Source organism: Gorilla gorilla, chromosome 4 (assembly GCF_029281585.2).
Source record: "Gorilla gorilla gorilla isolate KB3781 chromosome 4, NHGRI_mGorGor1-v2.1_pri, whole genome shotgun sequence".
Classification (NCBI taxonomy): Eukaryota; Metazoa; Chordata; class Mammalia; order Primates; family Hominidae; genus Gorilla; species Gorilla gorilla.
Genome location: NC_073228.2, coordinates 155,613,134 through 155,627,008, shown reverse-complemented (window position 1 = coordinate 155,627,008; position 13,875 = coordinate 155,613,134). Strand labels below are relative to the sequence as shown.

Sequence of the window (13,875 nt, the reverse complement as noted above, 5' to 3'; positions counted from 1 at the left end):
AGCTATTTTTAAAAATTCCCCATCAATAAAACAGCCTGGAAAGATGTGAAAAAGATCCCTGGAAGGAAGGGAATGGAAGCCCGTATAGAAAAAAAGGAGTCTTAAAGGGCAATGCAAAATGTCAAATGTTAATTCTGAGTACAATAGTATTTAAGTGGTCTTTTTACTTTAATAAAGTTGTCAAAAACACCAAGGAAAAACAGCAAGTGTTTGTGTGTACTAACTTGAGAATATATTAAATTTTTGTAAATTTTGTTTCAGGATTATGTTATGTATTCAAACATTTGATATCTGGTTCTCTAAATCGTGGGAATTTAGAAACAAAATCTTTTCCCAGAACTGGAGTAACAAGAATACAGAAGCCAACATCTGTGCTTAGAGCAAGAAAAGTATCAACATCACTGGGCCTACTGTCAATCTATTTTTCCAAACTCTTTGCATTCACCACCTGTCACCTCCCTTCAAAATTCTTCCTGACGCCTCCTTGGAGAAATGGTTGATTCTGGACCTGAGACAGGCAAAATACAAGATAAGCCTGAAATACCTGGTAATTAATGAAAGAAAAAACATGCTTTTAAAAAACAGAAAAGATAGGGAAGTGTCAAAAGGACAAAGGAGCCAGAAAAAAAAAAAAAAAAAAAAAGCTGGAACAACATGAACAACAAAATAATCTGTGGCCAGCACAGTGGCTAACACCTGTAATCCCAGCACTTTGAGAGGCCAAGAGGATTGCTTGAGCCCAGGAGTGTGAGACAGCCTGGACGATATTTTATAAAAATGTAAAATAAATAATAATCAAAAATAAGTAAACATCAGCAAGGATAATTGTGGATTACAACCCAAAGAATAAAATTAATATCCGTGGTCTATAGTGATATAAATGAAAAAAAGAAAAAACATGAAGAATACACAAATCTTCCTCACAGAAAATTTATACTGTAGAAGGAATGAGGGAAATAAAAAAAATCACCATTAGAACCCCAAAGTAATAATAGCTGCAGACGAGATCCATTAAAATGCTAAAATTAAGGAGGGGAACTTTACTTGCATGGCTTCGAAGCATCTCCCCCAAAATAATAACAGTAGCTTTAATATACGTCCACAAATTCACATTCTCCTCCCTCTAGAAAGTAGAGCCTAATTCCCCTCTCTCCTTGAGTGTGAGCTGGACTTGGTGACTAGCATCTAAGGAATCGTATGTAAAGGGGAAAAAAACACTAACCTGACAGATACCACCTGAACCAAATCATCAGGTTAAATTCAACCAGTTATATATTATGGACCCCGAATCTGATGTGATAAGGGTAATTTCTGTGGTATTCTTCCCCCAAAAATCCGTAACTTCAGTCTAATCCTTAACATCAAATCCAAATGAGATCAAGTGTCATGGTCACGCAAGACAAAAGGAAAGACAGAAACTGACACAGATCAGGAGACTACATACAATGTGGCATCTTGGACTGGATCCTAGAACAGAAAAAGGACATTAGTAGAAAAACTAAGGAAATCCAAATAGTCTTTCATTAACAGTATTTTATCGATGTTAATTTCTCAGCTCTGTTAAATGTACTTCGATTACATAAGATGTTAACAGTGGATAATGGGTATTCAAGACCTCTCTATTGCAACTCTTCCACAAATCTTACTTTATCTCAAAAATACCGTTTTCCTGAAAGAAAAAAAACTTCAGGAATCAGAATACTTAACAACTATCTTTTATCTTAGTGTATCCCTTCCCCACTCCAAAGTTAAAACCTACTCAGGTTCACAATTTAAAAAAATCTTTGTTCTTTCTCATCACGTGAAAAGACATGTTACAGGTAATACTAATGCTCATCCGCAAAATTCTTAAACAGATCAAGACAGGTGGATACACTCCAGGGAAATCTAGGCAACCTCAGTGCAGAAACAAGGGTGTACTTAAGGCACAGCCTATGGCTTTGCATAAACAGCATATGGGAGAAGCCTGCAAGGGCAGGCAGGTGTCACATTCATACATTCCAGATTCAAAATCCCTCTAAGATTTTTTAATTAAGGAAATAAGCTGGCTATAGTACGCTATTAGGTACCACATGCTTTTCAAAATAGTTTTGACAATTCGGTTTCAGAGCTCCAATTCACTTTTTAGTAAAAGTATGGTAATACCAAAGATGTGTGAAACCACTCTCTAAATATGCAGAGGGTTACACAAATACATAATGATGCTTTATATAGCCAGTGAAGTTAACAGCCACCAAAGATTACATCCCTACTAAGCAGATGTGTATACCATCCAGGAAGCCAAATTTCTGTCAATCATCTTTAAACTTTACTTTTGATTAAGTACCTAAGATACAACACACATACCAAGAACTTATTACATGACAGACTGGCCACCTGACAGAAGAGGGACTCTATCACAAAGTTGCCTAAAGACCTTATTTACTAAGCTACAGGCTGTGAGGGCAATTTTTTTGAAATTGCTTTCCACCTTGTAAGACAGAATATTAAGACAATATTCGTGTGTGTGAATTATTCCTACTCTTAACCCTATCACCTGGCTTGCAACTTGACCTTCCCAACTAAAGACAGACAGGATGTCCAAGAATACTTTAAAAAAAAAAAGTAAATAGCTGATTTCTGAGATATAAAATTATAAACCTAGTGTGCCACCACATTGTGATCACCAACTACATGTAAGATAATAGTTGCTGAATCTAAATTCAACTCCAGGACTTGTACTGGAGTACTGGAAGGGCAGTACTGCACTACCAGAGATTTTTCCCACTTGCTTTTGACAAATTACTGGGGGCCGGCGAGGCTTTCCTTTTTTTTTTTTTTTTTTTTTTTTTTTTTGACCTACCTACTTCCACAATTACCCATTCTTCTTTGTAAAGTCAGTAATAGTTTCGTCCAAGGAGGCCAAAGCACAATATAATTAAACAAACATACAATGCCTATTTAAATTCTGAAAGTTAAAAAAAAAATCAATTTGCAAAATGTTAAAAGACCAAGTGGGCAGTTTTATCAGACTGACAAAAATAAAGAAAAAAATATAAAATTGGCTTTAGTCACAAATGTAAGCTTTATGTTAAATTTTATCTTTTAACACTAGCCCCATCAGTCCTAAGGACGATATAAAATTCACAAACTTTTACAAAAACTTAAAACTGCCTTCTGCCGTTCACTTTCTATGCAAAATACTAGAACGAGTGGGAAAAAAAAAACCATAAGTTACAAAAGAAAAACTGCTCTAAGTAGGTCACAAACATTACCAAAATCTCCTAATGTTCCCCTGGTGCAGTGTCAGCTCAGGAACAGCAAACTGAGTTAAACAAAGAACTGTCTACTTTTCCACCTGTAAGAGGTACAAAAGCTTAGACTTTTGTACCGGTAAGCAGCTCCAACAAAACTGACGTATGACTTGGTAGGGATGTAGGGCAGCCTTGCCAAGCCTTACATTACCACAATTTGCTTCAATTCACTTGTTCCTGATAAATGCACAAGTAATCAGTTAGAGCACCAGTTTGTGAAATAATCACGTAATTTTCATGTTCCTGCCCAAGTGATAACCATTTGCCTGAGGCCAAGAACTGTATTTTTTTTAATATTTTAAGTAGAAACTAACGAAATTTTCCCTCAATAATGCGTAAGGTAATTTCATTCTATTTTGCCTCAAGCAGTAATAAAATTAGCTGGACTCAAGCTTAAACAGTTTAAATGTAGGTCATTCTAGTGTTTTTCCATTTGACAACTTAAATTGCTCAACTTTAAGTCTAAGTTAAAATGCTAATTCCATAGTTAACCAGTCTTGTAAGGGCAAGTAACCGGAATCGCCACACCAGGAAAGTTCCAAGTAAATGTTACTTGGAACATTGTTATAATACTGTTATAGAAACATGTTTATAGAAAGGGTTTCTAGAACACGATTATAGAAATGTTTATGTTTATAGAAGTGTTTCTATAACATAGAAGATTTATTTCACTAAGCCAAGGAGTGTGTTGGCTTTTAAATAATCTAAAAGATGGTAACTACTAGAAAAATATAAGCTCTAGTCCCTGAAGAAAAGCATCTTGTTTCTGCATATACACAAGAACCCAGCAGAGTAAATGCTAAATAAACGGAGTGTACACAAACTTTCATCCACAGATCTCGACTGTCACAGTTGTTTTTTTCCAACACATCTCCAACACCAGTAATTCATCCAGCATGACACGCTCCACAGAGGTCAAATGTATACTGTAACTGGGCGCCAACCTTTCTATTCCAATTCCGTATTTTAACCCACAGATGCTAGTGAGATCTTAAACTCGTCGCTTTGCACCTCATTCCCTTCAACTATAAAGTGAATCTTCTCAAAGTCTTTCTGCAAAAGTCTCCTCCAATTAAAAAAAACGTAGAGAAAAAAAAATTCAACGTCTAAAACCGGAGCCTAACTTCCCGCTGGCGGGAATTTCCCATCAGCAATCTGAGTTTCAAACTCGATGAGGAACACAGTCCATGTTCATTTGCACTTACTCATCGTTTTCCCTACCTTTTTCCAGAAGCTACGGTGGCGGCACATCTACCCAGGGCCTGTACAAGTACACGTAGAAAGGAAGCCCAAACCCTTTTCCTTTGTCACATTCCCACTTCCAACCCTTGTCTCCCTGGAAGCCCAGAACTAGCCCAAGTACAAATGCCGCTGCAGCCTTCTCGGCAGGTGGCCTTTTGAGGCTGATGCTGCCCCGAGGAACAAGTGCTCTGGGGGCAAAGACTAAAAACAGGCTTGGGAAAAGGGGAGCTCGGAGTCAGAGGGCCCGGCGTCAACAAATCCCCGCCCTTCCCGTGCGTGCCTGTGACCCCGCTCTCCAGACCCGTGCCTTGGGCCGCTAAGGAAGGAGGATAGCCGTACCCACCTCGCCAGCTCACTGCAAGAATCAAATGAAAGGCAGAAAAGTGGCTCCACACAGTGCCGGACACACAGTGAGGGCGTGGAAAGAATACTGGTTGTTACTACCACTCCGTGCACTCGCTGCTCCCTCTTTGCTCTCTGCAAAACCGAAGGCACTTCTGCGACGCGCGGACCGCAAGACTACAATCAGACTTTAGTACTGCCCACACCCTAAACGAAAGCCGCCTCCTGGTCCGAACCGACTGGATCCCTTGGCCAGGGGAGGAAAAGACGCCGCGGGCGCGTGGCGGAGAGGGTGGCGGGCGGGAATCGCTGGGCGCGGGACCCCTGGCCTCAGAGACCGCCCTGGGGCCCAGGCGGCGGCCGCGGCTTACTCCTGCCCCACGAGGCCGTTGGACGCAGCACGCGCACGCGGCGGACACGGCCACGCGCCCCAGCCGGGAGGGGAGGGGGAGCGAGGAGCCGCCGCGCGCCCGTCCGTCCGCTGAGCGCGCCTGCTGCCGTTGGGGTGGGGGTGGGGGACGCGACTGGCGCGGCCGCCGCAAGCGCCACTCAGACTTCTCCCTCTCACAAGTGCTGCGGCTCGGCTTAGTCCTCTGGCCTCCCTGCCCCGCCCACACCCCGGCGTACCTACGCGGCTGAGCTGGAGAGGAACTAGCTCTGCACCACAGCACCAAGGATGGCACAAACCCCTCACGCAACTGCGTCCGCACACACGCGTGCTCCGCCGCCGGTCTATATAACTGCCACTCACCCTAACTTGTTGCGGCCAGGTCGGGCGACGGGATGACCAATCCCGACCGCGTCCTCCGGGCTCTTCGAACAGTAATTGGGCACTGACTCGGGGATGAAGGCGTGGCTCTTGATTGGCTTTGACTCATGCCTATGAGACTGTGAGGATCTCGTTTCCCTAGTAACAGATCGGCACTAAGAGAGACCAATAACCGAAAAGTACAATAGAAAGGCGAGTGAGCAGTTCTTTGACTGATACTCAAAGTAGCCAATAAATGTGTGGGGCTGCTCTTATTCGTTAACACGTCTTCCCCTGGGCGGAGATCCGTTTTCCATGCAGGAGCGGTTGCGCCACAAGGTGGGGCCCGTGTACTTTGGGGAAGTAAACCCCTAGCAACTAGGAGGCGGGCGTCCGAGAGGCCAAGACAGCCTGTGGCCAATCGCAACGCCGGAAGGAGCTGATAGACACGGAGGTTGCTCTGCTCGGAAGAGACCGAGCCCCAGGGCCGCCGTGTCCTCTGGGCGGTTGTGAGGCTGTGCAGCCTGCGGCTTCTGCCCTCTTTCTTTCCCTGACTGGTTGGGTCCGGCCTCCGAGGCCTGTACCCCGCCTTTTCCGAATAGGTTTGTACCTGGCGAACCAAGTAGTAAAGTTTCCCGGGTTATTTTCTTTTTATTACAACTTTTTTCTTACGTGCGGCGGCCAAGGGCCTTGCTGCTCTCACCATTACTCAGCACTGCTGCGGGGCAGAGGAAGGAGGGTCGTTCCTGCGCCGCCCGCAGGCTCCCGCCGGAAGGTCGCCGGTGGAAGGCCTGAGAGTGCGCCCTTCCGCTAGGCGCTTCTGGGCGGGCGCTGCGAGGCGGCCGCGGGCGTGTGGCGAGGCTCCCTTTGTGGCAGCTGAGGCACGGTGGTCCGCGCGTGCTCCAGTGGAGTGTGGGCCCTCGCACCACGTCCCGAGCTGCACCACTATTGTTCAGCCTCGAATTGCCGCGGGTGGGGGCTTATTCTCGTCGCTACGCCTTTAAAAGGCAACTCGTCCTCTCCTCCTGGCGTTTCAGGCACTGGCGGGGCTACAACTCAAGGCTGGCCGGCCCTATTTCTATGGAAATAGCTTTGGTTCCCAGCCGTCCGGCACAGACACGCCCCGGTTTGTTCTCGTTCCAGGCATGTGACCAGGGTCTCCCGCGGAGTTTTGCTGAGAATTTTGGAAATGAAGCATGTGGAGCGCCTGTGTCGGGTGAAAGAGGCCGAGCTGAAGGAGCACGGGCGCCGGCCTCGGCCTCTGGGGAGCCGTGCCCGCTTGCCTCCCTGCGCGGGGCTAGCCCGAGCCTGGAACTCGGGAGGCCCAGGAGCGAAGTGAAAGCCCCTTCTGGTCCCCTAGGGCTCCACTCCCGCAGCAGCCCGGCTCCGTCGGCGTCAGTGGAGCCCCAGGCCCGGGTCCGAGATGAGCGAGACGCTGCTCTGGCTCGCGGTCGCCCGAGCGCTCCCAAAACCAGGGAACAGGCCCCAGGAGAGAAGCCCCTAGAAGTTTCCTGGAGCAGGGAGTCTCCTGTTTCCTGTTAGCTCTGCAAAGGAATCTGGACTTTATTCTGAGGGCCTTGGAGAACCCCTGCAAAGTTTTTTAAAAGGTGGACTAAGAGATTGGCATTTCACAACATGACTCTCCGAATTGAAACACTAATAAGAGAAGATTGGCGAAATTTAACATTTACAGATTAGTAATTTAACCCAGGTGACTCGCGATGAGGGACATGGCTACCCTTCACTTTTGGAGGGAGTTTTAAGTGATACAGATCTTTTTGCCAAGCAATTTTTTTTTTTTTTTTTTTTGAGGCGGAGCCTCGCTCTGTCGCCCTGGCTGGAGTGCAATGACGTGATCTCGGCTCACTGCAACCTCCGCCTCCTGAGTTCAAGCGATTCTCCTGCCTCAGCCTCCCTAGTAGCTGGGATTACAGGCGCGCGCCATCAGGCCCGGCTAATTTTTTTGTATTTTTAGTAGAGACGGGGTTTCACCATGTTGGCCAGGCTGGTCTCGAACTCCTGACCTCAGGTGATCCGCCTGCCTCGACCTCGCAAAGTGCTGAGATTAACAGGCGTGAGCCACCGCGCCCAGCAGCAATTTAAAAATCTAATAAAATTGTGTATATCCCCCAAAACAATAATGTCACTTGGTTGATAACCACATTTGTTTACAAAGGGATGTGCCAAGACTTTCACTGCAGCTTTGTCAGCATTGCTAGAAGATTTAAAACCCGAACACTTAATGTTCATCAATTGATAAGCTGTTTAACAGTGATATACACGTAATATAGAATATTATGCAGCATGCCGAGCGCGGTAGCTCACGCATGTAATCCCAGCATTTTGGGAGGCCGAGGTGGGTGGATCACCTGAGGTCAGGAGTTTGCGCGACCAGCCTGAGCAACATGCGAAACCCCGTCTCTACAAAACAAATTCAAAAACTAGCCGGGCGTGGTGGCACACGCCTGTAATCCCAGCACTTTGGGAGGCTGAGGTGGGAAAATCACTTGAGCTCAGAAGGCAGAGGTTGCGGCAAGTGGAGATCTGCACTCCAGCTTGGGCACCGAAGTAAGACTCTGTCTCAAAAAAAAAAAGAAAGAAAAGAAAAAGAATTTCGTCTTTAAAAAAAAACTCTGCAGAGTTACTAATAGTCATTGCAGAATTGTTTGTAGTAGAAAGAGCCAGAAAACAACCGAAATATCTGGCTGAATGAAACTGGTTAGATAGAGCACTACAAAACAGTATACTTACAGTAGACTGTCATGCAGCCATACAGAAAATGGGGTAGATCTACTTGTATAGTTATAGAGCAGTCGCCAAGAGATATCAGTAAATGAAGGAAGCAAAGTGCAGAATAATGGGAAAAGTATTCCTGGGTTTGTATAATAGAGGAAGAGGGATAGCATGGGGTGATTATGTCCATTAAGACATATGTATTGCTTTAGTTATCTGCACTACACATTTGTTCCCATATGTTTTTGCTGTTATACATGCATAGGTTATGTCTGGAAGGAGTCACAAGAAAATGTTAATGAATATTAATGATTGCTAAGGGAGACGAACTTTGTCTAGGACAGCAGAGAGTCTTAGTTTTCACTGTGTACCCTATAGTACTGTGTGATTTTTTTTTTTTTTTTTTGAGACAGGGTCTCACTCTGTCACCCAGCAGGAGTTCAGTGGCACAATCATAGCTCACTGTGACCCCGAGCTGCTGGGCTCAAGCAATTCTCTCGCTTCAGCCTCCCCAGTAGCTACAGGCCTGCATCATTGTACGTAGCTAATTTTTTTTTTTTGTAGAGACAGGGTCTCAGTTTGTTGCCCAGGTTGATGTCAAATTCCTGGCCTCAAGTAGTGCTCCTGCCTTAGCCTCCCAAAGTGCTGGGATTATAGGTGTGAGCCACCATGCCTGGCTGTGTGATTTAAAAAAAAAAAAAAATGCCCATATTATTATTTTAATTAGTGTTAGGTATAGATTTTAATAGTGATATGAGGAACTATAATATAGAAATTTTGATCTTTAAAACAAAAGGGATGTAATACATTAGGCCTTGTAGGTAGGTATATGAGAGGGGTGTTTTGGGGGGGGGGTTTCTTGTTTTTGAGACAAGGTCTCGCTCTGTCACCCAGGCTGGAGTGCACTAGCAAGATCACAGTTTACTTCAGTCTCAACCTCCTGGGTTCAAGTGATCCTCCTACCTCAGCTTCCCAAGTAGCTGGGACCACAGATATGTATCACCAAGCCCACCTAATTTTTTAAATTTTTGTAGCGATAAGGTATCACTGTGTTGCCCAGACTGGTCTTGAACTCCTGGGCTCAAGCAATCCTCCAACCTCAACCTCCCAAAGTGCTGGGATTACAGGCGTGAGCCACTTCACCCAGCCTTACAAGAGGTTTTGAAAATGAGGTATCCACGTTTTAATTCACCTCCCCAAAAACTGCTAACCTCTTTGCCTTTTGCTCCTTACCATGCAAAGATCATACAAAGATCCAAGCCAGGTGTGGTGGCTCACGCCTGTAATCCCAGCACTTTGGGGGGCTGACGCGGATGGATCATTTGAGGCCAGGAGTTTGAGACCAGCCTGCCCAACATGGTGAAACCCCACTTCTACTAAAAATACAAAAATTAGCCAGGTGCCTGTAATTAGTTGCAGCTACTCGGGAGGCTGAGGCAGGAGAATTGCTAGAACCTGGGAGGCAGAGGTTGCAGTGAGCCAAGATTGTGCCACTGCACTCCAGCCTGGGCGACAGAGCAAGACTCCACCTCAAAAAATAAATAAATAAAATAAAAATAAATAAAATAAAATCATACAAAGATCCAAAGAGGCCCTTTACTGGCTTAGAAAGGCATGCCTAATTGCATTCCTCCCTTCTTTGGCATTGTCTCTTGGCAAATACATCACCTCCTCAGACTCTGTGGAGCACTGACCGTGCGCCAGGTACCTTGCTAATATTCTTTCCAAGAACGATCTCATTTAATATTCACAACATCCCTATTTCCTATTTCTCAAGTATGAAAACAGGCTCAGAGAGGGAAACAACTTGCCCTTGGTCACATAGCTAGGGCTAGAAGCTGGGACTCTCTGACTTCAAGTCCATGTTCTTTTACCCACTCTCAATACTGCCCAGAGAAGGAAGATACAGTTATGAATGCAGAAAAGGGGCATAGTCTTCTCAGAAACCCCTGAAAGGCTGGGGCTTTTCCTTCAATATCTCAGGCATGACACCAGATAATGCGGCATAGACAAATTTCGAAGTGATTTGAGAGTTCTGGAGTCCATGGCAAATCTTGATCATCTGCAGCCAAAGCTCTTTGCAGAAGGTTCTTTGCTGCACACTCTGGTACCGCATATTAGAAGTCCTCACTTTCTGTGGCTTAGAAGAGGAATAAATAGCATATATATCAAGCACCTATTATGTGACAGTCACAGTGCTAGTTACAGTTTTTCAAGTCATCCTTACAAAAACTCTGAAGTATTAACTCTTTTACAGACGTAGAAACTATGGCTCAGAAAGGCTAAATGACTGGCCTATAGCTGGAAGGGGGCAGAGCTCAGAATCAGACTCAGGTTTATGTCACTTGGAATTCAAAGCCCAATAAGGAAAAAAGAAACAAGAATAAAATATACATAAGACCTCATCTAAGGCCAGGCCCAGTGGCTCAGGCCTGTAATCCCAGCACTTTGGGAGGCCGAGTTGGGCAGATCACTTGAGGCCAGGAGTTCAACACTAGCCTGGCCAACATGGTACAACCCCGTCTCTACTAAAAATACAAAAAATACCGGATGTGGTGATACATGCCTGTAATCCCAGCTACTCAGGAGGCTGAGGCAGGAGAATCACTTGAACCCAGGGGGTGAAGGTTGCAGTGAGCTGAGATTGTGCTGCTGCACTCCAGCCTGGGTGACACAGTGAATGAGACTGTCTTAAAAAAAAAAAAAAAAAAAACTAATCTAATCTTCAAACAGCTCATTTCAACAGATAGGGAAACCAAAGCAAAAAGAAGTTAAATAATTGTTCAATCATGACATTGTGAAAAATGATACTTTGCCCTTTCCTCAGTTGCCACCAAGGTGCTTGGTCCTTCCGACGAAGCTAAGGCCACATTGGGGTGAGGCCGTCACTTCATCCAGCGACTAGCACCACCTCTGGCAATGTCAGCCCCACACTCGCCCGCGCCATGGCCTCCATCTCCGAGCTTGCCTGCGTCTACTTGGCCCTCATTCTGCACGATGATGAGGTGATCATCATGGAGGTTAATATCAATACCCTCATTAAAGCAGCCAGTGTAAATGTTGAACCTTTTGGCCTGGCTTGTTTGCAAAGGCCCTGGCCAACGTCAACATTGGAAGCCTCATCTGCAATGTAAGGGCTGGTGGACCTGCTCTAGCAGCTGGTGCTGCACCAGCAGGAGGTCCTGCCCCCTCCATTGCTGCTGCTTCCGCTGAGGAGAAGAAAATGGAAGCAAAGAAAGAAGAATCTGAGGAGTCTGATGATGACATGGGCTTTGGTCTTTTTGACTGAACCTGTTTTATAATGTGTTCAATAAAAAGCTGACTTTACTGCTGTTGGTCTTGCCCATAGTTTGGGAATGTGCTCTGCAAAAATGGTCTCAGTTTTGTAATGTTGGCTTTTAACCTATTCTGCCATGACACAGGCTGGTTTTGCCTGCCGCCGTTGCCTGATGTGAGATCTTGGACAATCCTGATGCCAACAAGAAGGCACCTCATGGTACAGTGTTGAAAGCTGAAGTGGGGTGGCAGGAGGAAGGATCAGAGCAGATCCTTTGTCCAAGTTACGTATAAACTTGATAATTATCAAGTATTATAAACTTAATAGAGTCACCATGCCCAATTTTTAATTGTGGTAAAACATACAGAACATAAAATTCCTCTTTCTAACCATTTTTAAGTGTATAATTCAGTGGCATTAAGTATATTCACAATGTTGTACAAGCATACTCAGAGTTCTTAACTGTTGTCAACTAATCAAAAAATATTTTGAATACTTTAGGAACTGAAGTTATCAAGTTTATAATACTTGATATAAATATCAAGTTTATAATAAGTGATAAACTACACTCTTTATACTGATAGACTACACTGGAGGTGGAGGGTAATACAGACTTCAGCTTTAGAAAGCCTCCTGGGTAATTACCCTATACAACCCTGCCTAAGAATTTTGACCTATGCTGAATGTTGACTGCTACATCCCAAGGTTGTAAAGCAACAAGACCTAGCTATGTAGTGTCTCAACAAATGCTTGGAAGTTTTACAGTAACACTGAAGGAGTACAGAAGCTAAACCATTAAGGTCCCCAGTTACACAAAGTGGATAAAACAAGATTCAAACCTGTGTTCCAAAAACTAAGAGCTTTTTTTGTTTGCCAATTAATAATAGCATGAATGGAAATTTTGACTTTTCAGGCTTGGATTTATATAATAAACTGTGGGTATTGTGTGTTCAGAGTAGCTATTATGTGCCAGGCACTTGGCATATGAATGAGTCTTATCCTTACCTCCATCAGCATTTAATAGATAGACATTCAGTGATGAAAAAAAAAGAAAAAGAAAAATGATACTTTGCCAATACCAAATGTTGGCAAGGGTGTGAGAAATAATTACTCTCATATACTGCTAGTACAAAATATAAATTAGCATAGCCTTTCTGAGGGTAGTTTGCTAGCATCTAGTAAAATTTAAAATCCACACACCCTATGATGCAGAAATTCTACTTTTTGGTATCTACTTTGAAGAAACACTCCCACATGTATACAGAAAGCAAAAATGTTATTATAGCATTGTTTATAATATGGCAAAATAGTCTGTTTTTTATGGAATAGCTAAATTTACTGTAATATATCCATACTAGAAAAATTTTTGTAGCAATTTAAAAGATTGAGCTAGTTCATGTATGTGCATATATGTGTGTGTTTATATTCAAATATTTTTAAAATATTTATATATAAAAAACACAAATTTCCAAAGCAGATTGATAATTTTAAAAAGTGTCTTGCAAATTATGTATAGTATATCATATATGCTTTAAAAATACCAACAACTGGCCAGGTGCGGTGGCTCACGCCTGTAATCCCAGCACTTTTGGGAGGCTGAGGCGGGTGGATCACAAGGTCAGGAGTTCAAGACCAGCCTGGGCAACATGGTGAAGCCCCATTTCTACTAAAAATACAAAAATTAGCCAGCCATGGTGGTACATGCCTGTAGTCCCAGCTACTCAGGAGGCTGAGGCAGAAGAATTGCTTGAACCCGGGAGGCAGAGGTTACAGCGAGCCAAGATCGCACCACTGCACTCCCGCTTGGGCAACAGGGCAAAACTCCATCTCAAAAAAAAAAAAAAAAAATATATATATATATATATATACCAACTATCCATTCAAGTATGTTTATTAATGTTTGTAAATGCATTAAAAAAGTCAGGATGGATATACAGCAATCTGATAGCATTGCTACTTCTGTGGAAGAGAGTGATATAAGGGTTTTTAAGAGATTTTCATTTTATATGTATCGTTTTGAAAGTTTTTTACATTAAGAAATTTTCCCCAGATGTGGTAGCTCATGCCTGTAATCCCAGCACTTTGGGAGGCCAAAGTGGGTGGATCATTTGAGGTCAGGAGTTTGAGAGCAGCCTGACCACCATGGTGAAACCCCATCTCTACTAAAAATACAAAAAAAAAAAAAAAAAAAAAATTAGCTGGGCCTGGTGGCGCATGCCTGTAATCTTAGCTTCTCAGGA

At 43.9% G+C, this 13,875-nt stretch overlaps 1 protein-coding gene and 1 pseudogene across 7 annotated transcripts in view; one reads left to right on the top strand and one right to left on the bottom strand.

The window, feature by feature from the left end:
- G3BP1 (G3BP stress granule assembly factor 1) overlaps positions 1-5,673 on the bottom strand; it is a 33,370-nt gene extending 27,697 nt beyond the window's left edge. For 2 of the 6 annotated variants that reach the window (XM_019027503.4, XM_019027500.4), the window contains exon 1: positions 5,505-5,673. The gene's annotated coding sequence lies outside the window, so the exon portion shown is untranslated. Of the gene's footprint in view, positions 1-4,878 lie in introns of all 6 variants that reach the window. The other 4 variants (XM_019027501.4, XM_019027502.4, XM_055386260.2 and 1 more) reach the window with 3 other exon arrangements.
- Positions 5,674-6,031: 358 nt separating this feature from the next.
- Positions 6,032-12,582, top strand: LOC101140892 (large ribosomal subunit protein P1-like; annotated as a pseudogene). Its single transcript, XR_010133640.1, has 3 exons — positions 6,032-6,227; positions 6,769-8,193; positions 11,186-12,582. The product of XR_010133640.1 is annotated as a large ribosomal subunit protein P1-like (transcript).
- Positions 12,583-13,875: the final 1,293 nt, after the last annotated feature.